The sequence below is a fragment of the Ciconia boyciana genome, chromosome 1 (assembly GCF_034638445.1).
Source record: "Ciconia boyciana chromosome 1, ASM3463844v1, whole genome shotgun sequence".
NCBI classification, from domain to species: Eukaryota; Metazoa; Chordata; class Aves; order Ciconiiformes; family Ciconiidae; genus Ciconia; species Ciconia boyciana.
In genome coordinates this window covers 60,247,502-60,262,070 of record NC_132934.1, presented here as the reverse complement: position 1 = coordinate 60,262,070, position 14,569 = coordinate 60,247,502, and the positions used below count along the sequence as shown (strand labels likewise).

The window sequence follows — 14,569 nt, the reverse complement described above, 5'->3', positions numbered from 1 at the left end:
TTCAAAAGGCATCTTCTTTGTTCAAAACATCTTTAAAAAATTAGCTATATATAAAGTAAAGCTATATATAAACATAAATTAACCTGAAACCAAGGTCCATAACCAAAGACAACAATTGCAACACATTCTACCATCACTTCCCAGTACATTATTGCCACCAAATTTTAAGGGAGCAAATAGGGATGCAGCTGATGTGTTTTCAAAGGAGACATATTTTCACATAACTTTAATAAAGCTATATATATACACATAGAGTACTTGAAAGGTGGTAAAAAACCCTCAAACTAAACTACTGTTCAAAAATATTCAATTGAAATCAAATTGAAACAAAGCAAAAGACAGTGAGAGTTATCCACAGTGTCATAATTAGCCAGACATACCTTTACAGTGAAGATACGTGAGTATCTTATACTAAGGTATTTCTCTGAAATCACTTTCTACCTGCATGTATTAAAAAGAAATGTTTGCTATTTAATAATTTTTCCAATGCAGAGAGTCTCTTGGCTTTATCAAACACCAGCTTGAGTGGTTTAGAAAATGAAAATCATGCAGTTATTGTTTAGCAGTTCTCCTTAACAAGTACATTTCTCACCTTCTGACTCAGAACTATCTCCCTGCTATAAAGAACTGCTCGTTGTTTGTTCTCTTCCATTGATTCATATTTACATGAATGGTGAGCAGTCCTCTAAACTGAGTTCATGAAAAAACAGGTATAGAAATCAAAACCTCAATTCTAATTTCCACTGTTGAGTTATACTGGTGTACACACTTCCTGTTATCTATATAAATAGCTACCCTGGTTTTAATACACCGTTTGGACAGAGTATCTTGCATTTGCTTGCAGACTTCCTCCTGCAAAAATGTTCTAATTTATTATTTTTACCATTAGCAAAGCTTATGGATAACTCTGAGCTTGAAAAATGTCTCAAGACAGATTCTGAACTTTGGCCACTGATATTTTGGAATTTGAACGCTCAAGCAAATAGTTATTAAAAACCAAATGACAGATTTGAAAAGCCTGGAAATCATGGTTGCAACAATAGAGAAATGTCAACATTAAGGACAAAGCCATGCTACAATTAGAAGTGCAATAAAGTACTGAGTTATCTTTCTCCATCCAGCTTGGAAGGCATGGAACTGAAATTGTGTTATTTCTCAGCTGCTGATACCCAAGCTAGGAAGACTAAAACTCATTTGGATGTGATTACATTGCATTCCTATTACTGGACACCAAGAATGTATTGTGTAGAAACTCTCAGATGAAAAGAAAAAACAACACCCCTACTCACCCACACAACAACTAACCTGTGTTATCATCAGACATACAATTACAATGCAAATCTAGCCAAAGACTTCACTGGCAATCATAACTCCCTACTTGATGAATATCCAGTATGACACAGATGTTACTTATATCTTCCTATTCTTGTCATTGGATTCTGCTACCTTCTCAAATAATTACCAGAAAAAGTAGCAAGATATGGAAGTAAATATCAGAACAACTTTAATCAAAATTTCAAAATATGGAAAACATTTAGACATCTCTTTAGCTATTCTATGGACATAAATCAATAGGTCATAAATGTTGCTTTGCCAAAATTAACAAAAAAGATACCATTTTGTACATCTGAACAAATGTAGCTATATTCATGAGAACAGCTGAACTGTTTCAACACCATATTTAGAAGAAACAGCATAGTCTGAGAAAGGGACTGAAAGAAAATATCACCTCACTGCCTCAGACTGGAAGTTGCAGCAACTAATGAGACTAGCTCAGTGTTTATGCAGCCTTAGCTTTAAATGCCAGTAAACTCCACTACTATCTTCTCAGTAGTACATATTTCTGCTGGTATGTAAAAGGCAGTAAGGAAATCATGTCAGGAATTATAAATCCAGCTAGCTTCTTGATCTGAAACATATAACTAGTTGAAATGTATTGATTTATGTATGATACTAGAAAAATTATCCACATTTTGTTAGGAAGTGCTAAGTCCACGACATTTTCTGGGATGATCTCCTCAGGGTTCGCACAGCTGGACAAGTCCTGTTTTGTTACTAACATTGCTGATTCTTCTCAGGTGTATCTTGATTTTTTGGTATATTCCTAACACACCAACTCCCTGCTGCAAATGATAATATGACAATTCCAGGACCCATTTGAAATAAAAGTATAAAATCAGAAGTGAACTGAGTTTGATCTTAAGACTTAGAAATCAAATAATTTTTGTCATAAATGTTGAGATGGTCTAGCTCATAATTTTTGCACATCTGAGAGTAGCAAGGCTGGTGGCACGGTACTACATGATGTAGTCCTATTACCGGACTGGACATGTGAAGGTATTTTTACTTCAGTAGATATACAGACATGGCAAAATGCCTCTTGGGAGCTACTGCCTAGTAGGTAAACACCAACACATGCTACCCTGATCTGCTTCCTACCAGTTTTCAAGGCAATGCAAGGACTGTGTGCTTCACCTCATCTTTGAAGAAGGAGTAAGTGGACTAATGTAAGGGACCACTAATATTTGATTGACTGTGTGTGCTGCTTGGTAGAAGAGTTAAACTGATTGCACTGCACTTGAAATTTACAGTTTTAAGTAACTGGCAGAGTGCTCTGAGCTGATGTCTAGGCGCTTTTTATCTAATCTAAATCAAAATAAAATAACATAACACATAACGAGGTCTGTGTGACTTTGGGACAAAAGATCTCCCAGGGAACATTGCAAGGAACATTGCTGTGCTCTGAAGCAAGTAGTACACTTTTGAATGGTGCAATAAATAATAATAAAGCTATTATTTTTTATTCTTCATTTGGGTTTATTGCTCTATTTTGGGGCCTTGGCAGTCTCAGATTTAATATTATTTTTTTTTCTATCTCTGTCAAGCCTTTTACTTCAGACTTTCTGTGCTAATACAACTGTACCAAAGAAATAAAAATTACCTACAAAATTCCACTGTCCACAAAACAAAACCCAAACACAAACCTGAATAATTATTTCATGGTTGACAGCAGTCAATGACGTATCATCACAGTAGGTCGAACAATTCAGAAAACTGGACAATATGCAAGTTATGAATTCTATGAATTATTGAATGCTTCTGCATATGTGGAGTCACTTGTATTTAAGGCAAGAGATTTCATCAAACCTTACTTAAGCAGAGCACTTTAAGACACTGGAAGAAATAAAGCCTAGATAAAGTAATCCAGCATAGTTTCTTTGAAAGGAGAGGGACTGAAGCAGTGGAATTTTCTTACATACAAAACCTAAAGGATAAGCATTAACATCAAGTTCCTAGTTTTGTAGTTATCAGACTTGGAGAGGTGATAGTCCTGAAAAGGAACCAGTGGTGTTGGAAGCTTGCTGGGGAAAGAGCCACAGGGAAAACAAAAGTTTAGGGAAGAAAAATTCACCCTGATTCAGAGGAGAAGACAAGTACAGAAGTGGGGATCCTGAGTTTCTCAGATGACCCTGATCTGAACTCAAATGCTTAAAATTTTGTTAGAAACTAACCGAGGCAGGCAAATTCATATAGCATGTTGTGGGATTTTTTTCCTTAATTTTTTACATTTCTTTTGCTATCTTAAGTGCAAACTACTTGTTTTTTGGCATCTTTACAAGGTCTAGAGGTTTCTGTGTGTTTTAGCTATTATTCATCCCCTGCCTAATAGCGTGTAATGCCTTTATAATGAATTAACTGACGACAGTGAACTCTAGGCTGCCTCTGAGATAAGAGGAAGTTATGCTGCTCACAGATAATGTTTCAGTCTGTCTGACTACAGATACAAGAAAACACCACTCCTCCATTTCACGTTTGTTCACATTTGAAAATTCACATTATCAGTGCACTCTTTGAGGACTAGCAGTATAACAATTTTAACCAAAAGCCAACATTTTGCAGAAAGAACTGGGATAGCAGGCAACCACCCTCATGAATTTCCTCCTGTTAAGGCCACAAGCAAAATCATTTGAAGTTCATTCCACAATTATTTTTTTCCCCATAAAGACCATTGTAGAGAACTCCACGGACCCTAAGGGAAAAGAAAAATAAGAAGACTGCAGTCAGGACTATGGAGACATAAAAGCTCTGTGTAAGCTGATAAACTATCCCTTTTCTTTTGGAGCTCTAGCTCAGCTTTAATCATCTAACACCTTAGTACTCTATGCACTTCTGCTCAGCTGGATGCTCTGGTAGGTATTGGTTATATGGGCAGCTATGAATGAAGTCCTTTTTGTTAACAGTTTGGTACTTTAAGATATATGCCTCCACAAGTAGGTGCTAAGGCATCCCAAGGTGCCTTATTCTCACACTCACCAAGGCATTTTTTTCTCCAACGCCTTTTTGTGAATCACTGCAGTGTGATCTCAGCTGGAAGTAGAAAACCTTGCCCAAATAACCATCTTAATAGTGGAATATTAATAGTCTAAGCAATTTACTCCAGATCTGTGAACACAGACCTTCTTCATTCTAACGTGACATGAAGCAATTATGAGCTTATGCTTCCAAGTTTCAGTGGTAGAAAGTTGTGCCATTGAAAGGTGTCACAGTAAGAACACTGAAGGCTGATGTCGACTAGACAGAGACAGCACAAGAAACGACAATCAAGCCTTTCCATACTGCCCAAACAAGTCTCGTCAGCTCTGATAGAAAAGATGCTCACATCAGTCTTAAGCACAAACCCTTCTTGGGATTTGGCATGGACAACACGTGCTAAATTATATGTTCATTGGTAAGAAGAGACTGTTTCCACATGAGACACCAATCAACCATCAGCCTTGGACTTAGGCAATAGTAATTGCACTTAGGCGCTTCAGCATGTCCTTTAAGTACTAAGGCTGTGTTCACTTCCACTGCTGTTAATGGTACTTAAGCACATGCTAACATGTTTTATTGAACCCAAACCTGAACCATTCAATTCCACTCCAGGCCAGCCTTACTTAAAGCATCACATTATTGCCTGCTGCTCATATACAGGGAATGTCCTCTCTTTGACTGTCCTTTCTTTGAACAAAATAGCCCTCTACAATCAGTGGATTCAGAAATTAAATGTATCATACACAAAAACCCTACACCCACAGAACATCAGGTTTGCAAAGTATATTGGGTTTGCATGGCAAGGTTTTGGTAGCAGGGCGGGGACTATAGAGGTGGCTTCTATGAGAAGCTGCTAGAAGCTTTCCCCATATCCGACAGAGCCAATGCCAGCCAGCTCCAAGACGCACCGATTGCTGGCCAAAGCTGAGTCCATCAGCGACAGTGGTAGTTCCTCTGTGATAACACATTTAAGAAGGGGGAAAAACTGCTGTGCAACAGCAGCCAGAAGAGAGGAGTGAGAATATGTGAGAGAAACAACTCTGCAGACATCAAGGCCAGTGAAGAAGGAAGGGGAGGGGGTGCTCCGGGCACCGGAGCAGAGATTCCCCTGCAGCCCATGGAAGTCTATGGTGGAGCAGATATCTACCTGCAGCCCATGGAGAACCTCACACTGGAGTAGGTGGATGTGCCCAAAGGAGGCTGTGACCCCATGGAGAGCCTGCGCTGGAGCAGGCTCTTGGCAGGACCTGTGGTCCCGTGGAGAGAGGGGCCCACGCTGGAGCAGGTCTGCTGGCAGGACTTGTGACCCCATGGGGGACCCAGGCTGGAGCAGTCTGTTCCTGAAGGACTGCACCCCGTGGAAGCGACCCATGCTAGAGCAGTTCATGAAGAACTGCAGCCCATGGGAAGGACGCACGTTGGAAAAGTTCATGGAGGACTGTCTCCAGTGGGAGAGACCCCATGGTGAAGCAGGGGAAGATGTGAGGAGGAAGGAGCAGCAGAGACATTGTGTCATGAACTGACCATAATCCCCATTCCCTGTCCCCCTGCACCGCTCGGGGAGAGGAGGTAGAGAAATCAGGAGTTAATTTGGGCCCAGGAAGAAGGGAGGGGTAGGGGGAAGGTGTTTTAAGATTTGGTTTTATTTCTCATTAACCTACTCTGATTTGATTGGCAATAAATTAAATTAATTTCCCTGAGTTGAGTCTGTTTTGCCCGTGACGGTAACTGGTGAGTGATCTCCCTGTCCTTATTTTGTCCCACGAGCCTTTTGTTATATTTTCTCTCCCCTGTCCAGTTGAGGGGGGGGTGGTGATAGAGCGGCTTGGTGGGCAACTCGTGTCCAGCCGAGGTCCACCCACCACAAAAGTCAGACACTCATAAGTTTGGAAATGTGAGAATGACGGTCTCCTGTCCAATCTTTGCTGTCATTCCCTTGTGTCTGATGACAGGATCATTAATTGCATGATCACCACTTTATTTCCAAAGAACCTTGGCATCACTGCGCGCACAGGATGGATGGTGCTCTCAGCCGTTCAGTAGCTTGTTTCAGCTCATCATTCAGTTTGTGACCACATATACCCTGCTCCGAAAAAAGACCTATTTATTCCCTCATTGGCCTATGATGCTCATCACTGTAATACTTGAATGTGGCACAGGGATCAGTGATTTATTTTTTGAAGTTATTTGAGGGAAAGGTGGTACTATCAGTCCCTCTTTACAGGCAGGGTAGAGAAGTTTGGAATCATTAACACCAAAAGAAATGACCAGTTTTGGATGCACAATTGAGATGGTTCTGATATAGTTTTTCAACAAATAAGCACTTTTTCTGCACTTCATTTGTTCACAGGACAGACCTCATCACTGGCATATGCAACAGTATACGCTTAACATTTCTGTAACACAAGAGTCTGTAAGCTGGAAACCCAGAAAATGGGAAAAAAAATAGTTAGCAGTCACTTGTAATAGCTTTGTTTTATGAACATCATGTAATGAACTCAGTGCTACAGACAGAAAAAAATTTCCAGGACAGATTCAACTTCATAAACTACAAAGCTGTCCCTTTTCTTTCTATGCTCCCCTGCCTTGTTCACGACACACCTTCCAGTCTCTTTAATTAACTAAACAGAGTGGTCCAAGAACCACTCACTGCATTGCTGCATTTGCTCTGCACACAAAATGAGGAAGGGGTTGTGTTAGACAGAGTTAGCAATTGTAACATCAACGATGGCATCATGTTGCATAGCTGCAGAGAGCTGTTTATGTGTTGGCTGAGTGAATGTAATTCTGGTACTTCTAGCAGGGACAATAGGGATGGTAAACAGTAAAAGACTCCAGGTAAAGAAAAAGCATATAGCAACAGAATGCAGGAAGAAAGAAAATCTAAACGTATCATACATCTTTCCTGAAAATGGATGTGGCTCTTTTTAATAGTTTGTTTTTTCAAATGAAATATTAGCTTATTAGTTAATGTTATGAATTATAGCTTATTAGCAAGTTTAAAACAACAGCCCATAAGTCTTAAAATTATTTCCTCATTTCCTTGCCTATAATACAATGACTTTTTTTTTTCTTTCTTCAGTTGTCTTCTCATTCTTCCTTTCCCTGCTTTGCTTTGCCTTGGCAAAATATATGCCTTTCCAAGAAAAGGACTAAAAATAACGTTTCCCCCCTTTCCACTGGGAGTGGAGATGTAAGAAAATAATGTCTTATCAGAGTAAGCACTGAGTGAAAATAAGATTTTATCAGGGACTTGGCTTGACGAAGATAACATGTTATCAAGAGGGGAACTTGGCAAAGATAACACGTTATCAATATCAGGAGTAAAGCTTGGGGAAAATAATGTTTTAATACCTATTAGATTCTAAATAAGCCATCTGTGCTCTTGATGAATTGTTATTTTCTCCAAGCTCCATTCGTGTAAAGATGCTGATTTTTTGGCAAACCACTTCTGTAGCAGTTGGGGAAGGGGGGGAGAAAGAGGAGAAAAGGAAGCTCTTTCTCCACAAAGCTAGGGGGATATTCTCTTTCTTTTCAAAAGCTTTGCATGCAGGTAAAGACTGCCAGTGTGACAGCTCAGAAGACTCAAATGGTCAGACACCAAATGGGCACTGCAGGGAAAACTCCCATAACAATGCTCTGCAAGTATACTGAAGAGGGTCAATACCCGTTCTGTCCTTGACCACCCTATCCAGGCTCAGAGGTGCTGCCTATAGTATTTTTGGCAGAAGCACTTCTCTACAGAGCCAATGACCAGCCACCACTTAGCAATGACTTTTTGTCATAAACAACCACATCACAATTAGCTGTGGTCACTTGGGGGCACAAATAAATGACCCCTTTTAGATCAGTTGCAGGCATTATCACCAATTCAGTTAGAGGTCACCGTTCCCACAGCTTAGCTGACCCAAAGGTTCACGCAACACTTCTTACCCCCTGCAGTGCAAAGCATCCCACTCAGTTAAAGCGGTCAGTGGAGCTGGTCTAAGCGAGCCTGATATTGCCTCTGCCCTGAAGCATTCCCCTCTACCACCTCTACTATAGGGACAGAGACAAACCACTGCCTATTGGGTGTCTATGCCCCGAAGCTGAAACCTTCTGCAACTCAATTATAAATCTTCAGAGTTACAATCCGGACGAATTTAAATAAGTTGTGGCACCTCCTGGAAAACGAGAAATCCAATTCATAGTAGGATGGGCAACTAACTGCCTTAAATGGCAGAATGTGGGTGAATGCCACTGGTTATTCATAGGAATGGGCAAGCAGGGAATAATTAGAAGGGAAGCTGTGGAGGGACTGTAGGAATGTGATGTGAATAATAAAGCACACTTAGGAAAAGGCATATGAATGATATCTGCAGGGTAAGTATTTGTAGCCAGCTGAATTTCCCTGGTATACAGTAGGAGTGGGAGGGAAGACAATGGGATCTGTTAATCTGAAGATTTCCTGTGGAAGAGCTGCATCTCTTTTTTCATTAACCATTTGGATATCTTACGCCCAGAGATTTTTCTACGTTCAGGTGTGAGCTTGGTGTTAAGGTAACTTCTGAGGCCCTGATATAGCAGAATACATCATCAACAGCAGGGAGCCATTACGGCTCTCTAAGGTAAAGCATGTGCCCAAATGCATCCCTGCAGCTGTACACAGTTCTACGACTATCATTCATGGCAGTGGGATGTAAAAGACTGAAACTCTTCTATGTTGGCTCCTGCTCAGTAAAACACTGTGGAAGAGATAGGAAGGGAAAAAGTCTAAAATACAGCATTTTACAGTGTTCTTTAAGAGTACAGAAAGTATAAGAAATAAATATCTATAAGCTTAGAAAAATTATAAAAATACCTATAGGTTTCTACAATTGCCACAGTAACCACAAGCATGAGACAAGTATGCTCAATCAAAGCCTAGTAGTAGTTAATTCAGATTCTGTTGCTGATGATTAGCCTCAGCTGCTCATCAATAGAGACTCCAGCTGATAATTATTAAGTTAAACTTCTGAGCAGTATTTGCATATGTAAAGCACACTTTCCCTGCTGAAGCAACAATGGATGCTATAATGCATTTCCTGATTGTACAGCACTTGCATTTGGGGAACCTGAGCAAGAGAGTCTGCTTTGCATATCCTTCCTTAAGCTCATCAGGCCAACCATTCAGAAGAAATGCACTTACACATACTGACATCTACGAGCTAGAGCAAAAAACAGTCCTAACCCCGCATAACAGTAAAAATACAACCATTCTTTTCAACCAGAATATCTCTGATAAGAATAATATAAGACAGAGTTTTGCATATTCCTCGAAACATTTACCTAGGCTTCCTTACAATATGAAAAATGTGTAAGAACTGCTCTGTGACAAGACAGCCTGGTCACCTTAAAAGGCATGCAGAAACACCAGTGGACAGATTCAGCCCATTACTTCCTAGTAGCCTCCAGATGTGGCTCCTTCCTCCAGAGGAATATTGAATATCGTTATGTGGTTCTCTGTTTAGCCTTTTCTCATCTCACTTCCTCCAGATCAGAACTTCATTTCCTTGAATGTGATTCTTGGTCATCATTCATAGCCATGCCCTCTTAGTTAAATGTAGTATCAAGAATACAGATACACACACAATGTGTGGATTACATTTATGTGTGCAATTCCCCATGTTTTCATAATTATATGATAGACAAGGCATGCCCAGATCTGCTTAATACCAGAGGAGTTCATAGGCACATTTGCTTTAGGGATAAGGAAACACGGAAAAGAATTGGGAAGATCTTTATGGAATCTGTAACACAACTACCTGCCCCCATATAGCTACCGTACCACCTCAGTTTAAGAGTCTGTCATAGGCTCACTATTAACAGACCTGAATGTTTTTTTATCAGACAGCAATGAATAGGAAAGCAAAAGATGATTGAGTTTGGCTTTGTTTAAACATGGGGGATGGGTTGAAAAAAGGAGGTCTAAGGGAATGCAGGTGGTCAGCCTCTCTGAAAGCCAGCATTTAGGCTCTTAAGTGGTATTTTAAAATTTAGCTATAGCAAAACTTATGTGTATTGCTAGCAGTCACCTGGTAGCACTGTTACACACAATTTCAAAAGTTGATTTTCAACGTATCTACAGAAATGCTGCAGTATTAGTTCAGGCTGGTTGCTGCTGCTGAAACCTGCTGGAAAGCTTGTTATATCCCTTAATCTCCCTTGGCACAGAGATGCCATCAGAGAACTATGTGCTGGTATTTTGATTGAGGCTGCTGGAAAAGGAGATTGTCTGAATACTGACTGACCATCAAGGATTGTTCAAGGATAAATAAGTAAGTAAATAAAAAAATCCAAATTCTGCACCACACCAGTTCTTCCTTAGTAGGAACCAGATCTGTAAGAACCTTCAAATCTTACAGAGCTTTAGCCAACAACAGATATGAGCATATATATATAAAGGCAAGTAGCAAAGAATAAATTTTCAAAACAATTATTTCTCTTCTTTCTAAATGCATCTGAAGATTACATATGCAGACAGAAATATTGCAAGTTTATGTTTCTAGTTTAATATGATGTTAGGAAATAACATCAGTGTTATTTCACTGATGACATAGCAGTGCATAAGTTATTAATATCTTTCAGTATTGAGTCTTCTATTTTCCCCACACATTCTTGGCACTTTTCATTTGCTACACCTGTCATTTCAGCCACTTCAGTCCTGAAGAACAGTGAGGGGAAAATGCAAATAACTGCACATTCAGAACACATGAAGGCTGATCAGTGTTATGACATTTGTCTTCACTTATGACAAGAGATAAAATAACTCATGAGTTAGCTTCCTGTCCTCCTCGTGAAGAAAAATGTCATAACAGATCGTCATGTACTATATACAGCAAAATTTCTAGCACACCTTGCAGAGAGAAAAACATCACAGCAGTGATGCAGATGGTAGGTTACATGTCATGGCTATGACATCAGAAATGAAACACACAGCATTTTACAATAGTAGATATAAAAATAAGTCATAAGATAAAAAAAAACCTAGAGCAACAGTTCACAAATTAGCTAAAGGCAACTAGTTAGATTATCTGCAAAAGTTATAATTGCATTACACAGCAACGAGTTGTCCATACAGTTCTGTGGAATCCTAAAGAGATTTTCACATTTTCTAACTTTCTCCACATTTTCCAAATAGAAAGCCACAGCCAGCCAATATATTGTGTTTGATAAAATAACACTTTTCTACTTAAAATCTTAAAACCTCATAGCATACACAAAAGGGAGTAATGAAATTAAAACAAGCAAACTAGAAAATATACTCTTAATTCTCATGACAAAGGAAGTACCTTTATCCCATGGAAATCAACAGTGGTTTCAGAATTAGCTTCAGTGTAGCCAGATACTACCCCAGGACTACAATCTGGTTTTGGTGACCAGACTCCATTGAGATGTAACATGGAACCTCTTTTTTGCATTAACTTACTTAATATTTACCTTTTAAAAAAATATTCAGCTTTAACATATTAGAGATGCTCCTTCTACAAAGATAGTATGTAAGAACTGATTAATAAGTATGTACAGATAATAAGTATGTACAGAACTGATTTTATATCACATACATCATATCAGGTAGATATAGATTTCATTTCAGTCGGTGACCTAGGTTTCCTATAAAACATGAGGAGATTACTCTTTATGATGTTCTTGTTTTGTTACAAAAATGAAGAAAGCGTATCAGAAACATAATCCTATTTCAAGTGAGTCAAAGGCAAAACTCAGTGACTTAGATGAAAACAAGCACAGGTCTAATATTTCATGATATTCTGCATGCATACAGCACGGTATTGTTAGTCATTTTTATGTTGTACCATAAACGTACACAGTGCTGTACTGTGGTAGGTCAGAATGTGGGCCATATCCCCTGTGCCCCATCACAAACCTGCCAAGCTTCCTGTGCAGCAAGCAAATGAAACTTTTCATTTTTGAGCAGCCACAAGTTTATTAAGGTTAAATATAATCAACTGACAGCAAGATTTAGATGTTCAGCCTACTAAGATTTTGTCTTGTAATAGATGAGGTGTATCTTTGAGACTAATTCACATTTCTGCTTCAGTGCACAGGAACATCTTAATGTATGTTTAGGATCCTAAATAAGGATCCTAAAGAATATGCCTATTCTTGTGTAAGACGACACTGAGGTTAAGCCCCACTGACGTGCTTACTAACTATTCTAAAAGTTGCTTTACTCAGTCAGGGCAGTGGTCAATATTCATGGGATCTGCATGTATTTAAATAAACACTTTCTCTTTTTTTCTCAAGTAGATCTCTTGTTTTCTAAGTTTTCATTACCTCCAGGAATTTCTCTCAAAAGTAAAATATACTGTGGGAGACCTCTTTAATAAGTACAAATGAAATACTACAGTGTGGCATTTTTAATGATGCTTTTGTGAGGTAGCCTGTGATCAGGGCTGACGGCCATAGGCTTTCTACAGTGACGTATACTATGAACTAATTGATGTCTATGACAAGTTTTTGTGTTGGTGTAAAGGGAAGATGAAGGTGGAGGCATTTACAAAAATTCTTGTATTGTGTTTAGGAGTAAATGGGTTGTGTGTAGTGGTCAATTACAGTCTTGCAACTGCCCTTTATTTCTGTTGATAAGACTTTCATTAAAATATCTATTCATCTTCCTTTGTTAGTGTCATTACAGATTTATTAATTCTATCATTTGAAATCAATTTTGTTATCTTAAAGTCTATGTGGAATAGATGGAGACTTGACCAAAATTTTTTCATATTAAAAAAACCAAAATCAACATACCTTATGCCTAAAGACCAACCAGACACGGAAAAAAACAATAGGTCAGCAACATAAAAAAATGCTGCAACTGTAAAAGTCCTTTAAAGGTCAAGCTAAAGAAGAAACAACAATAGGAAAAAAAACCAAACAACCAAACAACCAAAAAGCAGAAAAAAGTAGCTTCCCTTCCGATCTATTCCTATCTTGTTCTAGGAAAAGGGAAGGATCTTAATAATTATTTTTAGTTACATATTCCGTATTAATTTGAACAAATATAGACACAGGAATGAGCTGTTAAGAACTGACATAGGATAAGGCTGAGGAGTGAATGCTAGAAGGACATTGCTTACTTCGCCCTTTTTTTCCCTCTAACAACAGGCTGCTGCAGTACATACCCTTACAGCAAATAAGAAAACATGGCCTTCTCCCTTCTAAATTTTGACCATCTGCCCATGAAAAAGTGAGGCAAACAACAGGATAAGAATACTTCATTGTGGTATTACTATGACGTTTACTTTTTAAATTATGCCTTCTTCTGGTCTTAACCATCATTAAAATAGCACAGATAATGAGTTATACTAGCGCTGACTTAATGTGCTCCTCTGAAGAAAATCTTACATTTCTATCAGTATATAATGCGCCTTTTGTCCCTTACGGTAAAATTCCACTTGGCAGGACATTTGAATGTGATTTCTTATGTTTTGAGAGACAGAGACAGCCTTTCCTCTTTTGAGAAACTGTAAGTTCACCAGGTATGTATTTAAAATTCATACTAGCACCTTATACTAGCTAGCACCTTCTATGGAAATGTTTCGTTTCTTTTTTGATGAGCACAAATATTTATTGTAAATTCCGTCAGACAATGCTTTTCTTTCTTTTCCTGAATAATCTGACTGAATCCAATCAACAGGGAAAGTAAAATTCCAGTCTTGCCTAAAGACCACATAGGTCTATTCTACTTTACTATTACGTGACAGCCATTAAATCTTGTTCCAACTTGGAACATTAAGAAGCACACAAGATGTAAGAGTGAGCAAAGAATTTCCTGCCTGTGTTCAGTATTTCCAGTTCTTAAAATTGTATTTAAAGTCTTGCAATATTTTATATTTATTGGAAAGTCATATCTTGGAGTTACATGAGAAAATATCAGTGCTTTCTGCTTGTTTGTTTCCTTTGCAGTAAGATCTCATTTTCATCTCTGCAGGAGAAAGCTGAAAAAAACATGACCTGTCACCATGAAAAAATCAGGAGACAAAGCTCTTAAAAACTTATAATTTTACATATAGTGAATTATGACTTTTGAACACTTCGAACTAGCAATGCCAGTTTTTTATTACTACTGTTCAAATGACTTGTGCTTTACTATGATGGGTACATTCTGTAACAGCAGACACGTCAGCTAGGGTGGGCCAGCACCTGTGACAAGCTTGCGATAGCTAGGGTGCAGCCATCAGTTCAGTGCTTACTAAGACAATCATAAGTGTTGTTGGGC

General features: G+C 38.7%; 1 protein-coding gene across 3 annotated transcripts in view; it reads right to left on the bottom strand.

The window, feature by feature from the left end:
• LARGE1 (LARGE xylosyl- and glucuronyltransferase 1) overlaps positions 1-14,569 on the bottom strand; it is a 300,884-nt gene that overhangs the window by 158,698 nt on the left and 127,617 nt on the right. The window lies entirely within an intron of this gene.